This window comes from Macaca nemestrina, chromosome 2 (assembly GCF_043159975.1).
Source record: "Macaca nemestrina isolate mMacNem1 chromosome 2, mMacNem.hap1, whole genome shotgun sequence".
NCBI lineage: Eukaryota > Metazoa > Chordata > Mammalia > Primates > Cercopithecidae > Macaca > Macaca nemestrina.
This window is the reverse complement of record NC_092126.1, coordinates 103,508,793-103,521,502: the sequence shown is the minus strand read 5'-3', so window position 1 is coordinate 103,521,502 and position 12,710 is coordinate 103,508,793. Positions and strand designations below refer to the sequence as shown.

The following is a 12,710-nucleotide window of genomic DNA, read 5'->3' as shown; positions in this document are numbered from 1 at the left end:
CAGTGAAACAGTTACAAATGGTTTTGAGGGGTAGGGTAGGGCTTAGGGAAGAGGGATGAAAAAAAGAGAAAATGAAAAAAAGTTGAAAGACTTTTTTTTTTTAAAAAACAAGTCTTGACTCCTTAAACACTGCAAATATATCTTTAGTAAAAGTAACAATGTAAAAATAAAGCACAGTATAAGTTGTCTTATTGTCAAGAACAATATGCGCATTCAGGACAAGTTTAGAAACTAATATTATAAGACCGTCTCTTTGTGTCTTGGATTAAAAATCTCAGTGACAGAATTATTTATGTTTAGATTAAAAATAACTCAGATGGAAGTACACCTGCTGTGCCAGGAAAACTGTGTTACATGACTCAGAATAGGTCTGATGATGATAAGAATGTTGACACTGAAGATACAAACCAAGAGTTTGAGTAAAACTGGTTCATGAAATGAGAAAAGAAAAATGACAATAGTTCCCCGTTAGTATATGACTATACATAATGAGTGACTTTAGAAGTGTGCCTGTTACGATATTAGTAGGTTGATATAGTAAGTAGACACTGATGACTTCATCTATACCTCTAAAAGTTTAGGTATCAAAGATAGACATAAGAATTCTACTTTTGTTCATCTTCTCACTGAGAAAATGGAGAATATTATTTGGGGTGACTTTAAGTTCTAGCAAAAATGATCTATGTTTTGGGTTTTTGGAAGTTTTTTCTACTGGAAGTTTTTTCTAAGTATGACACTAAAGTAGGAACCATAAAATAAATATTGAGATATATTATCACACTAAAATGTAAAACTACCAGATACATGGTATTTAAAAAATGACAATACCTAGAAGTGGCCACTATGTAGCCCAACAGGTACTCTCCTGCACATGGGGTTTGAACTGATTTGCTCTTTCAGGAGACAGACTTGGTGGTATGCATCAAGAATCCAGTCAAAGTACTTACAGGTATTTAGACTTATGTACAAAGATGTGCACAAGGCAGTTCTTCACAGTGAGTCATAAAAGTAGTTACAAAATTATATATTTAACAATAGGATATTGCTTAATAAAGCTTAAAGCGTAACTTTACCATATTGATGGCATACTGTAAACATTCTAGAAATTTTTTTACATAAAAAGATTGCCCTGTAGGAAAGGTTACAAGATAATTCCTGGCAATTAATAACCCAATTTTATATCAACATATTCTTCTTGGTGTTTTCCTAATTTATTACCTGCTCTTCTGTGGCCAGAGTTTTTGTTTTTGTTTTTTTTTAAAGGAGTTTTGCTCTTGTTGCCCAGGCTGGAGTGCAATGGCACGATCTCAGCTCACTGCAACCTTCACCTCCTGGGTTCAAGTGATTCTCCTGTCTCAGCCTCCCAAGAAGTTGGGATTACAGGTGCATGCCACCACGCCCGGCTGTTTTTTGTATTTTTAGTAGGGACAGGGTTTCTCCATGTTGGTCAGACTGGTCTTGAGCTCCTGACCTCAGGTGATCTGCCCGCCTCGGCCTCCCAAAGTGCTGGGATTACAGGCGTGAGCCACCGTGCCCAGTTCTGTGGCCAGAGTTTATCTTCACAATACAAACAAAAAATATTCATGTCCTTTCTGACCCCAAGGTTCCCAAGATTCTGAGTGTGTACATTAGATGAAGTTCACAGGCGTTCTGCCATTTCATCTGGGTCTTTAAGAGTATGTATGAGAGTTCTTGAGGCAGGCAGTGGGGCAAGGGTGCCCAGGCAGAGAAAATGCTATCTTAAAAAGCTTGGTGTGCTTGAAGTACATGCAGGGAGGAGGGTAGAAAGCATGCAGGAACCATTGCTGTGAAAAGCATGCATACTAGGTGGGCACATTGTGGGAGGAGGTTTGATAGGCAAGCTGGAGCCAGGTGCTGAAGGCCTTGAATGTGATGTTCAGGGGTTGATGGAGAATCCTGAAAAGTTTTAGGGCAGGAAGATGACAATAGTGGTGATATACTGCAGGTGTCTGGATGTCACCTCAAGTGACACTGCTTTTCAGTCTTCTGCTTGTGACACATTATTCGGTCAAGACCATCATTGAAAACAAACAACCTAAATAGAATAGAAATACCTGAGTGCTTGGCCTGTAGAAGGCGTTAGTACTGTTTTGTAAAAATTTTGCTTTTCTGTACAGTTTTGTTTGTAGGAGTGTGTAGGTATCTGTCTCTTAGATTGTGAGAGTAAATAGAACTTCTTAATGTGGGTCAAAATAAGTTTGCAATCCATTGCTGAATCCCCTATCAGGCCTCCCCCAGCACCATTCTTCTCCAGGGTGTACATGCCTAACTCTGAGATACCAGAGGTGACCCTCCTGGCTACTAGAGAGAAATAACATCTTGTACCACTTCTATAACCCGACATTGTTGCTGCAGTTTCCTAGGGACATCCTCATCTGTCCCAAATGCCACTACTGGAACCAGAAGTCAAGGATTGGGCTTCCACTTGAATAAGGCAAATTAAACCCACACATTTACCTCTGCTCTCTCCTAAATCTCATTAAAATACAAAAAAAAATACAAAAGTCAAAACTCCTATGGGGCCACAGCAATAACACTTGGGAAGCTGGAAAGCAGGTGGAGCATAAGTAAATGACTCAATGCCTTGGAGAAGCTAAATCCTGATGCTGCAGTGGGAAGCCTGATTCATACATCAGAGCCCCATCAAGGCTCAGGAATTACAACCATCAGTTACCTTTGGAAGTGAGAATGCAGGCAGATGAAATAGTTAGACATCCAGGTCCCCTTTTATACTGTGCTTAGCCAGGATACTTCCCTCATTCATCTCAGCAGAAGACTTGAGGTTTACTCCTTAGAAAGGTTAGCATAGAGGGACTCTGAGACCAGGGCTCCAGGCACATCAAGGGCAGGGGCACCCACAGGAAACATATTAGTGAGTGCTGGGCTTGGCCTTGGCCCCCATCTGTCACTGGGCTCCCCTGAACTATCAGACCTATATCTCCAGTAGGAGACTGGAGCATTCCTTTCTGGGGAAACTGACCAACTTAAAGAAAAAGACCTACGGACAGTTCTCCCAATAAAACAGTCCAGTCAGATCATCCTAGGCTGAAGACAACCAGTCAATAAGACCTACTGAGAGCCACTAACCTCAGATCGGCTTTCAGTGCATCACTCTTAAAGGTAAACTGCCAGTTCTGGGTCATGGGATTGTTGAGCAAAGTTGCTATCGTTAAAGATAAATACCAACACAAACAGAATAAAGAAAGTTGAAGGAGAAAAAAACTTCAAAAATGATTAATAAGAGAATATATTGCAGGTGTGAAGCAATAGCATTACATAGTAAAGGGAATAAACAAAAATAACTCTCAGAAATAAATTATTATGTAAATTAAACACTTGATAGGACTGATGATGAAATTGAGGATATTTTCCAGGAAACAGGACAAAGAGAGGAAAAAAGAAGAAAAAAGAAAACTAGAGAATTAATCTGAGAGGTCGAATATCTTTACTTCAGAAGAAACAAAGAAAATGGAGGGAAGAAAATAACCAAAGACGTAATTCAAGAAAGTTTCTCAAGCCTGAAAAAGGTATCCAAAATGAAATGATTCTCTAAGAGCTCAAGTACAGTGGCAGAAATAAAGACCCAAAGGAAAACACATTGGTGAAGTTTTATAATACTGAGACCAAAGGAAAGAGCCTAGAAACTTTCAAAGAGGGGAAAAAGCCACATAGAAAGGATCAAATATCAGAATGACTCAACAGCAACACCAGAAAGCTGCTTTTTATGATTATAATAAAAAACACTGAAAATTGATCTAACAAAGATTATATTGTAGATCTACTGGGAGAACGGAGGAAAGGCGGATATGTATGTGTTGAGGGGGTTGGAGGTGTTGAAAACAAAACCTTTTCATAGAAGAAAATAAAGATATAAACTCTAAAAACAAAAAGGGTAAGCGTATTATTTAGAAATTTGGAGGTAAATACTGAAAGAAAGCTAAAAGTTGAAAGTGGTGTGTAAGGAGCACAGATGGGGTGGAGTGGGGCAAGGGGCTGTTTTTTCTTTTCAGTAAGTCAAGAGAATTATTTGATGTTTTAAAGTCTATATATTCATGACTTGGATTAAAATAAAATTAAATAAATAAGAAAAAGATCCAAAGACTTCATTTTTAGCTTCAGGACCCTAAGAAATCTCTTAATGTCCCTCCTGGGTGATGGATATAGTATCATGCTGTGGCATCTTTGTCAAATCCATGCTTACACTGTGAAATTTCCTAGAACATACATGTCTCATCAGTTGCTGCTCAAAAAACACGTATGTTGGGTTAGCCTGGAGTAAGTCAAAGTTCTTAAACTCACATGTGACTTTCCCACTCCCTGCTGGAATAAACTAAGAATTTCAGTCCCAGTCTCAGAGATACCACATCTGCAGCAAAGGCAGCCACAGCTACAACCCTCACCACATCAGGTTTCTATTTTATCAATAAAAGAATAAAATTCTACCTGTTTTTGTAAAGCAGTCAATAAAGAGAGGAGAAATACTTTTTCTATCCATATTGTTGAAATAGAGCCAATGGTTTAAAATGCTCTTCCTTTATGATTTATTTCTTAATGTTTGCACAGATATTCATATGCAAAATGCTAAAAAATGTACAAAATATGACAAAATTGACTTAGTTCTGTTGCAAAACATCAATGAAAACAATCAGGCAATGTATAATAAAGGATTATAGTACATAATCAATAACAGCAAATTGTGAAATAAAGGACAAGTCAACGTTGCTTAATTATTAAAATTACCGTAACTGGTGGTTTTCTTTCTGCCAAGCTCTTCTACTCAGATTTAGCTCACGTGTCTCGAAAAATAATTAAATGCCAGGATACAGGGGACAGAGCTCCAAAATCTTCACTCCATGTCCTCATGGCCAGAAAAGCCCAGACAGAGGATAAGCCAGGTAGCCTTCTTAAAAAAAGACACAAGGCTCTGGGTAGACAGCAATACCAGAATGAAGGAACAGCACAGTGCTACTGCTCGTTTCTATTACCAGCTTCAGAAGGGAGGTGACGGAGAGCTGTGAAATCTCAGACAACCAACGCTGAGAAAAACCCATCAACACATGTGCAACAGGGAGGGAGAGGCACCAAAGCTCATTTAAAGCTGCCCAGTTTAATACAACTTTGTAGGGGAAATGTTACATGAATTTTTACTTTTTTTTCCCCTACTTTCTTGCTTTGTAAATTTAAGATATGGAAAAACCAAAGACATGGTTTTATCATGTGCTTTCTTGCCAGTCACAGACTATGAGGTTTGCTTTAGCTAAATGTTCTTAACACAAACATGCTTCAAATAGCAGCAAGAGACTGGACAGAGGGAAGGGAATAATTGGAAGAGAAATCTCAGGGGATCTTTCTCTGGGCAGGGCAAATCAGTACACTCCCTGTGGTACTAGAAAAGCACAAGAGTGTGTGTATATATATGTTTGGCCCCATTCATGTTGACTCCAGTGCACATGTAAACATATACTATGATGGAGAGTATGTGACCACTCCCTAGCCCTGTGGCCACAGGCAAATTATTTTGCTACTATGAACCTCAGTATCTTTATTTATACAAATGGCTATCATCCTCACCTTCACCCTGGTTTCATAAATTTGTTGAAAGGAACTAAAGACATCATGCTCATACTCCACCAAATTACAATGCTTTGCATATTATAGTGCTCAAATATTAGTGCCCTCTCATCTGCAAAGTACTATTATTAATAAGCATAGCATTTTTCTCAGACCACATAAATTATGAAGAAACTATCTTGGACTGGGAAGAAACACATTATTTTTTTTTTTGTAAACCCAGTCACTTTCTTGAAATGTGCCTCCTGCAACACCCATCCTCTTCTGATGTGGGTCCCCCTCCCTTCTACATAGGCAGGGCAAAATCAGATGGTCACCAGAAGGAAAGTTCTAGAGGAAAAGCTGGTTAATTGTCCAGCGCACTTCCAAATGCCAGTTCTCAGCTGGGCCAATCTGTTTTCTATCCAAACCAGATACTTTTCAGATAAAATTTCATTCTGGTGCTGAATGAAACAAACATGAGATCTTGACTTGAAATTCCTAATTAAATGTACACACACACACACACACACACACACACACACACACACCCTCTTAATATATGCCTGGAGATAGCTGTTTGTTTTGCATTTTTGGAAATGACTGTAAAATGTCAATAATAATCCCATATATTTCTATAGGTCATTTTACCTCTGATCTGTAAGAAGTTACACACACACACACACACACACACACACACACACTCTGAGAGAAACAGAGAGAGATACACACATCCAGAAGAGAAGGGGACAGAATATTTGATCACAAAAATTGAGAAAGAGAAGGGAACAGAATATTTGATCAGGAAGAATGCATATACCTTTATTGTGAAGAGGTTGGCAGCACTAGCTTCCCTCTGTGAATATGCATGCATGATTCAGAATATTCATGAAGACCCAGGGCACTTTGCTTACAGTGCAACACTGTTTATGTAGAACTTAGATAGAAAAGGATCTGCAGATAAACAGAGAGTGTTAGGAGGGGAGAAAAAAAATCAGTCCTTTTTTTGCCCACTGCCAACTACCCACAGCCGCTACCAAAGGGTCCCTCTTTTCCAGACAAATGCACACATGCAAAATTCTGCTCACACTTTTATGGAATGTATTGCATTACAAATGGGTTCGTACCACATATGCAGGCTATACATAAACACTTTGAAAAGGTGCATGCCTCATTCATTTTCAGGCAAAAATCAATGACCTTACTTTTTAAAAAATGGAAAGCAATTTATATTTAGCAAATAAAACACAAACAATGCACTTCTACTTAAGTATACATATCAAAAAGGCTGCTGTTGTTTGACTTAAAAAATAAGTTGAAATCACGGAGTGGTCTCTGATGGGGCCCAGCACAGGTCATCCAACCCGCTAATCCATTTTGAATTTCATTTTGATAGTGAAAGTGCTAATAACTCTGATTTAAAAGGGAGTGCAGTACTAAACTCAGATCAGAGTGTCCAGGGTTGCTTTGACATAGAGGAGCAGAAGAGGAACACCAGCTCTTTCTAACACTCTTCCAGCTGAATTCCTGTGGCAACACTTCATTCTCTTTAAGTCACTGAGCTCATCTTCCATCCCTGTTGTTCATACTGTCAATGGAGGGTCACGAGTACCCCTTCCAGTGTCCAAATAGTTCGAACAGGCAAGACCACCAAATGGGTTCTGCAGCATTTCCATGCCTCTGCAGACTTCTGTCTACAGGGACACAGGAGGCTCTGAGCTCCGGTACCACCCTGTGGGACACTTCCTCAGGAATGGAAATCGTGCACATTTGTTCTCAATCCCCACCTTCAGAGTGGGAGCCTGGCCAAAGATCTCGTGTGTGTAGGTGGTGGCGGGTGGGGGGGGGAGGTTGTTTTTTATTTTAACATTACCCACCATGGTGGACTTTAGAGCTCTGAATAGAAAGATCTACTCCATCTGTATATAGCCAAAAATATCTCCCAAGAGAAGCCTTGAATAAATTGCTTTGAGAGGGGACTTTTTTTTTTTTCCTACTAAAATTGAAAACACTGACCAAGATTCAACCGAGTACCTTAGAACCCACTCTTTGGAAAGCCCACAGATTTTTGAACTCTTTTGAGGGCACTGTAGGTCAGAGGATAACATACCTGGAGCCAACATACCTGGATATGAATCCCGACTCTTTGACTTCCTTTCTGTGAGACCATGGGCAAGTTACTTGATCTCTCTTTCCTTAGTTTCTGCCTTTGTAAAATGGGTAAAGTATATCTGCCTTCTGGAGTTGTTGTGAGGGTAGGTGAGTGCTTAGAACAGTACAGGAATCAGCTCTCAATAATTTTAGCTGTTATGCAGAAAAGTAATTAATTTCCTATTCCCATAAGCTTTTCTTCTTTTGGTCGTGGTTGGTTTTCTTTGCAAAGGCAGTGAGTCAAGGTCTAGGCCTCACTGAGGAAGTCAAAAGCCTCCATGGCAACGGAGGAGCCTTTTACTGAGTTGTTGGCAGGGCTGCTGATAGCCAGGCAGGCTGATGCAGAAGGCGAGGAGTGAGGACGATGGGTGGAGCGTTTTGCTTCACCCAAACAGTAAACCAGGGACTTTGCCAAGCAGCACAAGCTTTGCCAAGCTACATCTCAGAGTGCCCAGATTTTTCTTACAGTTGTTATTTTGCCTGGTAAAGAAAGTTTTCATTATTTCAAAGATGCCGATGCCTTTTCTCAATGCCACATTGTGATCTACACTCTCAGCCCTGCTGCTCTGAGATGGGGGCTCTGGGGAATCCGCCAGGCTAGACCCTACTGCTTAGGCTGCTCTCATAGCAGCTCCCCTGGGGGCTGCTCCAGATGTCCCACCACAGAGTCCTCCTAGTGAGATCATGCAGGAATTCTGGCCTGGGACAGCCATTCCTGTATCCAGAGCAGAAACAGACCCACTAAAAATGATCTTTTACTTCTTTGGTCATTTTGCTGTGGTTGCGGGGAGTCAAACTCATGAACTCAACATTACCTGCACACACAGGTTCCCGCATTGATTTGTAAGGCTCCCTTTGCCATATGCTAAATTTGACTTTATCCTCACAGCACCTCCCTTATTACACAGTGAGGATTCAGGATGTGTGAGATGCTTCAAATGAGAAGAGAGACACGAGAAAATACTGTCCTACAGGTTCAGAGAGTCGGGTTTCATCCCCACTGCTGTCACAGTGGCTGTGTGACCATGCCCAGGTCACCCCTTTTTTGACTACAGCCCTCTCACCTGAGACACTCTGTGAGAGCGTGAGACTGCTCCTTGAGGATGAAACACTGGTTTAGGATTTGGCTGCCATCTGGGGTGTATCTAGAAGTAGAATGGCTTGAGAAAACCTATGAAAGCCAACCTTTGAAGGGACAGCAGTCACAGACATGGTTGGAAGGCCAGGGTTGGAGGTGTGGGTGCTGGAGTCTGGGGGAGGGGGATGGTGGAGTGTTATGGTATGGAGTGTGAGCAGGGAGTGTGCGTGAGAGTGAGAGAGATTGGGTATATCATGTATGTGTATGTGAGAGAAATGGGAATGTGTGTGTGAGAAAAAAGGATGGGGAGAGGGAAGGCGCTGAGGTGGTAGGAGAAGGAGGAGGAGGGAAGGACAAGTGGGAGAGGGCAGAGGGAGAAAGGAGGAGGACAGAAGAGGGTCTGTGGAGTATGTAGGAAAGATGTCAGAGCATACTGTGAGAGAAAGAGGGAGACGAGAGAGAGGGAGGAAGGGCAGAATTGAGGGAGGCAGAGAGATGGCAGTGTTGGTGAGTGTGCGGATGTGTGTGAGTGCATGTCCACATGTGGTGTTTCTGCGTGTGGGGTGGCTGTGTAGAGGCTGGAGTAGTATACACAGCCCCTGCCCACACATTTCTCAGAAACCTCTCTGAGCTCCCTGGAGAGCATCATTAGGGACTTCAGGAAATTCTCCCCACCAACTACCTCTAGAACAAGGCTGGCTTCTCAGAGTGTGAAGGCAGAGGATCAGGATCTTCCCCTAGGGCCTCTTTTCAGGGCCAGGCTCGTGGGCTCTGGGTGTCTGGAAGTATGACACTAAGCTGATGTGCCAGTCACACATTAGCTGGGGGTTCTCAGAGCAGCAAAACCTGTGAATGCAGAAGCTAGAAGAGGACTCACCCTCTCTGCTCAAGGAATAAGGATGCCATGATCTGTTTACAGCCCCAGGCCTGACAGACTTCCCTGAAGGGACTTGAGGAACGGGAAGTCAGAGTCAGAGGAGGTATAAGGTCAGCTTGAAAAATCTTGAAAGGAGATCGTAGTGGAAAGCTGGCTTTCAAGGCCTGGCATCCATTAATCCTTTCCCTGGTAAAAGTGTCCCTCTGCCTCCCTCACCCCCAACTCTTGTTCTCTGGTGGGGCTGACCTCACTCCCAGCTTTAAGAGTGGGTCTTGCTTGCATCAGGGTGTCTCCCTAGCCACAGCAATTAGGTGAGGAGGAGACAAGTGACCTCACATCAGACCTGTGTTAGCCATGCTGAGGACCTTCGTTCAGCGCTGGGGAGGGAGGTGGTTTCTGAGGCTGAGTGGCTGAGACACGGAGGGGCCAGAGCTCTGGCAAGCCATCATCTTGCTATTGTAAGAAGTTTGAAACTGCAGCTCATCAGCAGAAAGCAACAGCAAAAGAACTGAGCCCGGAAGGTATAGTTTGAACTCCGAATCCAGTCATACCTGAATCCAGTCTGCTCTTGAATATCTTCGATTACACAAACTAGTATATATTCCTTTTTCTTTAAGCCAGGTTGAATTTTCTCTCACTAGTAATCCATAGAGGCCTGGTTGAAACAGAGGGGAATGAGATTCCCAAACACCTACTGAGAATCTACAATGTCCTGGGCAGGAATAGCCACAGGTACCAGAGAAGGAGGTGACTAAACATGAGATTCCTACCCCTTAGGGATCCCTGGGCACTAGGGCAGGCAGATGTCTGACCAAAAAACCAAACTAGCAGCAGATGTCCTTGTGCTGCAAAGCAGGGGAGGTGGACAGCAGTATTCCAGAAGCCAAGATGGAAGGCCAAAGGCAAGACTGAGAAGTTGGGGTGTGGAGGTGCCATGGTGTAATAAACACCAGCTTTAGAGAGAGAGAGACCAAGCTCTGAGTTCCAACTCAGCCTCTCTTAGTCTCCATTTATTCACTTGCCAAAGGGAAATGGTAACAGTCTTGTTTCACAGGGTTGTGATAATAATTAAATAATCAGCTATTAAGACTTTTTTGTTGAGCACCTATCATATGCCACAAACTGTGGACAACAGGTGAGCAGAAACAGAGGGAGCTAAATCCAGTGGGGTAAACATCATCAGATGGACAAAAACTTGCTGAATGGCAGTCTGTGATGATGGAGTTGTGGCATGGAGGGGAGGTCTGAACAGCAGAATAAAATTGGAACATGTGAAGGGGGAGGGGAGGGGAAACTTTCCAGGCAGAGGAAATAGCATGTGCAAAGGCCTTGTGGTGGGAGGTAACAGGAAAGTAGGAAAGACAGAGAGTCTCCCATTATGAAGAGAGAGGGGCGAGGGGAAATATACGGGTGGAAAAGCTGGTGGGCCAACCCTGCAGGCCTTCGTTGAATGTTATGGAGTTATGTCTTTATCTCAAGAGTAGAGAAAAGCATAGATGATTGCCTCTGGCTAGTTAGGAGTTTGAAGCAAATTGCTGTTGCTGGTTTTGCATCCAATTGCAATGGTGTTGTAGCTAGTTTGAGAGCAGAGACTGGGAGAGAAGTAAACTATGACCAGCTTGGTGCCTCTCACTTCTGTTTGAAAAATGTTGAGACAAGGATGAGCCCAGGTAAAGGTGCACTGCTATCCCAGTGTGGGAGCAGGAGCTGCTAGCTGGGAATGGTAGACTTGCTCCCAGGATCCCCTCACAGGGTAAACATACCTGATAGCAATAACTTAAGCATACCCTTAGAATGACCCTGCATAGCAGACACAACTGAATGTGTGTTCCAACTACGGAATCTGGGCATGATCATCCTGGAGATTCGTTCCTTGTCTATGAGGAACATCCGAGCCCCTGTTCTGTCCTGTGGAACACAGGCCATAGAGAGGGTTGAGGCCTTGAGTTTTGGGTTGAAGGAAGACTGCCAGGTGGTGGTTATTAAGGGGAGGGTGTTAAGTAAAAATGCTATATAAATTTCGTACTGTTTGCACGCAGTTGTGGTTTTTCTGCAAAAAGCCTGCAGCCACTGGGTCACTGGACTGTACATAAGGTGGATATCTTGTCTAGCCCAATGACACTGAACTGTTTCTGTATATAAGTTGGTTCTCCTGTCTAGCCCATCACTACTGGACTCTCTCTCCAGTATGTAAGCCCGCTAATAAAACCCTATACTTGTTTGCTGGCTCTGGGTCTCTTCTTTGGCTTCTTGAACCTGGTGCTTCCCTGAGGTTAACAGGGAGGGGTTCAGCACAACAGGGCCAGAGGTACCAGGCCTAGGCTTCAGCTCCCTGGGAGATTCTGGGAGGGAGTCACTACTAAGTGCAAATCTGTGATGTACCAAAGGACTTGGACATCCTGGAACATGAAGCCCACTAGCAGACTAAACTCCTGCGATGGGAGCACACAAGACAGACTAGCTTCTGGAAGCTGGTGGTGGTAACCTCAAGTTCCCAGGTAATCTGAATGAGATGGTGGAAATATTTTGAATTTCAGAGCCAAATAAACTTCCAAATCCAAGCTCAGTGCCATATTAGCTGGGTGACTTGGAGCAGGTAACAAACTTCTCTTAACTCATCTCCTACCATGTAAATAAGGGCCAATACCTACCTTGTTGACTTTCTGGGGATTTGTTGAACTAATGTATATGACATACTTAGCACCCATGAAATGTACCATGACTTTAAGAACCTTCACCTTCCCTTCACAGGGTTCTGGGTGACCAACACGAGCCACATGTTAAAAGAGGGACCCTAGACAGTCCCAAGTACTGCCAAAACCTTCCAGGAGTAAAGCCCTGAATTTTTCCTGAATGGCCCTCCATCAGCTTAAGGACTTGCCTGGTGAAGACAAAGTTCACCTGGGAGAGGGATTTGGGGAGGCGCAGCTATCCCTTACAGTGTGGGTGTCTTTCCCAGCCCTTCCTGGCAGTTGCTGTCATCAGGGGAAAGGGAGGGAGCCCAGGAAGCATGCAAAACAGCCAGGAAGACAC

At 42.9% G+C, this 12,710-nt stretch overlaps 1 protein-coding gene across 9 annotated transcripts in view; it reads right to left on the bottom strand.

Annotated features, from left to right (window-relative positions):
- MYRI (myosin VIIA and Rab interacting protein) overlaps positions 1-12,710 on the bottom strand; it is a 412,711-nt gene that overhangs the window by 142,770 nt on the left and 257,231 nt on the right. The window contains exon 1 of one of the 9 annotated variants that reach the window (XM_071091469.1): positions 6,392-6,525. The exons of 6 other annotated variants lie outside the window; for them this stretch is intronic. The gene's annotated coding sequence lies outside the window, so the exon portion shown is untranslated. Of the gene's footprint in view, positions 1-4,761; positions 5,187-6,391; positions 6,526-12,710 lie in introns of those variants that run through there. 2 more of the 9 variants (XM_011738820.3, XM_071091468.1) reach the window with 2 other exon arrangements.